A 2,654-nucleotide genomic window follows, 5' to 3' on the forward strand; every position below is an offset into this window, starting at 1 on the left:
TAGTCCGGCTCGTTGAAGTAATTTTCTTTTGTTAGTTATATTACTGCAAATCAAACGGTTTTTTAGGCCGAGTCCAGACCTTTTTTATTATTGGATTAAACAGTTAAGTAGCTGCTGCTCACGAACATTTCAAATTTCTGACTCTGTTCAACAGTAATTTTCCTTACTCGCCCTTGCTTCCCAGTTAAGGGAAGATCCTGCCTCTTTTGGTATTTTTAATATAAATATTACATATTCTCATTTAGATTCAGAAAAAAAAGCAGTAATTTTTTTTTTTACTTTTAAAATTTAGTGGCAAATCTATGAAATTCAGTCATCAAAATAAACAAGCAAATAAAACAAAGGCTCAGTTTATATAGAAATCAGATTAGAGATTCCGTCAGCTTTGCTTTAACACAAGCTAAAAAGGTTTTATAAATAGTTTTATAAGAAATTTGATAAAGATCTTTATACAAATTGATGTGATAAAAAATGAATGGAATAATGAATTTAATGAGTTTGATCTTTTAATTCATAATTTTATTTATAAATTGATGTGATAAAAAATGAATGGAATAGTAAATTTAATGAGTTTGATCTTTTAATTCATAATTTTATTTATATTTTGTCAATTCACTTTGTATGAAAATCTTTGTAAGATTTTTTGTAAGTATAATATTATTGATAGTTTTGAGTGTTTTCTTATTGTTTCTCAAAAAATTTCAAAGCTTTTGTTTATTGATCTCTTCTTATCTCATTTGATTTTTTTATTTTTTATTTTTATGTAATTCGACTTGTTTTGAGAAAGTTTTGAAAGTTGCAAAACCTAATCCTCCTCTTTCAGCTCCAATTGACTTGTTTTCTACCACCCACTCATGGTCACCTCTATTGAAGCCAGTATCTGTCTTTGCTTGTTCCAAATGATTGATTTCAGTTGACTTTTTACCCTTTAACAAAATATCCTCTGACGTTTGGCGACGCAATAAGGATAAGGGACTATTTAAAGAACCATTCCTTAGTAAAATTCCAAGACAATGGTTATGGGTGTGTAGGAATTTAGGGTAGAATTGGAATTGGCTGGTACTAGGGGTATTGGCTCCTATCAATAATCGGTCCTCATAGGGTTAATTTTGGTTCTAAAAAATTGGAAACGATATTGTACGGTTTTGGTTTCGGTTCCACCTGGAACTGAAATTGAGATTTTAGGTACTTGGGTAGGAATCGGTTGATTTCACACCTTCAACATGATTCAAAACCAAAGCAATTACACTAGCCACATGTCTTACTCAAATTAAAAACCTAGAACACAAGCAGTTGTCAAATTGCATGTGTTCTGGTTTTTTTTTTTTTTTTTGTTGGTAAAGAGAAGAAATAGAGGGAAGAGAAGCAAAGGACCGAGGAGGAAGAGTGAAAAAGGGTAGAAAGAGAGAGAAGAAAAGAGATGGAACAAAAAAATGAAAGAAGAAATGTATTTTGTTTTTTATCTTTATTTTTTATTTTGTAAAGAGAAGAAATTGAGGGAAGAGAGAATCAAAGGAAAGAGAAAGATGAAAATAGAGAAGGAAGAATGAAGAGAGAAGAGAGAGAGAGAAGAAAAGAGATGGAGTAGAGAAATGAGAGGGAAGAGAGAAACTCACCGGTTGCCGACTCTGTCTTTGTGAAGTGAAGTGAGAAATGTGAAGAAGAGAAGGGAAAAACTGAAGATAAAAGAGAGAAAAAAGGAAGACCAAAAGAGAAAATGAAATTAATTAAAAATTAATTCTTTTATTCCAAAAAGACCATATTGCCCATAGATTTAGGGGTTTAGATATTTCTTCCTCTTTTTTTTCCTTCCCCTTCACCTCCTCTCTCTCTTTTTCTTTCTCTTTCTCCTCATCTCTCCTTTTCCCTCATCTCACAGCACAAATTGATTTCTCCTCCTCATCCTCATAGTACAAAATTTTTGTTAATCCAAGTTGAAGTTTTTTCATAGAAACAGGGTATTCTAATTCTAATGGGGACATTATCTTAGTCAAAGCATTTAATTAGGAGTTTGTTGCCATATATTTGTAGTTTTACTTGAATCATTTTACATATGAAGACAAGTAGTTTGGGGTTGTGTTTGTTCACAAACTCTTTTATAGTCCCTTCATATTATAAATGGAGGAGAGTAGAACAAAAAGCAATGTATGCATAAAGCTAAAGTTTTGAACAGTACACATTGTTGGGTACATGGAATCGGATCGGAACCTGTGTTTCAAGTTTCAGTTTGGTGCAAATTTTGGCATTAACAACTGGCAACGCCACCAATGGAAGATAATAGAAAGTGTGAAACAAAGACATGGTGACAATATGTTATGTTGGACAACAACCTATGAACAAAGAAGCTTTGAACGCTATAGCTACTTCAACTTCTAACCCTCTAGCCAACAATCAACTAGGCGTGGTAATTGCACGTGCGACAAGCCTTCCATCACACAACAATCAATGAATCACTAATCCTGGCACATCAAAGTTCCCGAGAGTAGACTTGCCCCAAGATTAGTATAATGCCTTGCGCATCGAAATACATAGCGAGCTCCCTTAATGGTTGATTGCCCAAGACGTTGTTACTAGACAGAACCAATGAACCTCAACAAAGGGATGTCACGATCCCCAAAAATCAAGATCAAAACAAACATTATAAGGGCCAAGAG

The sequence above is a fragment of the Pistacia vera genome, unplaced genomic scaffold (assembly GCF_008641045.1).
Source record: "Pistacia vera cultivar Batoury unplaced genomic scaffold, PisVer_v2 Contig571, whole genome shotgun sequence".
Taxonomy (NCBI): Eukaryota; Viridiplantae; Streptophyta; class Magnoliopsida; order Sapindales; family Anacardiaceae; genus Pistacia; species Pistacia vera.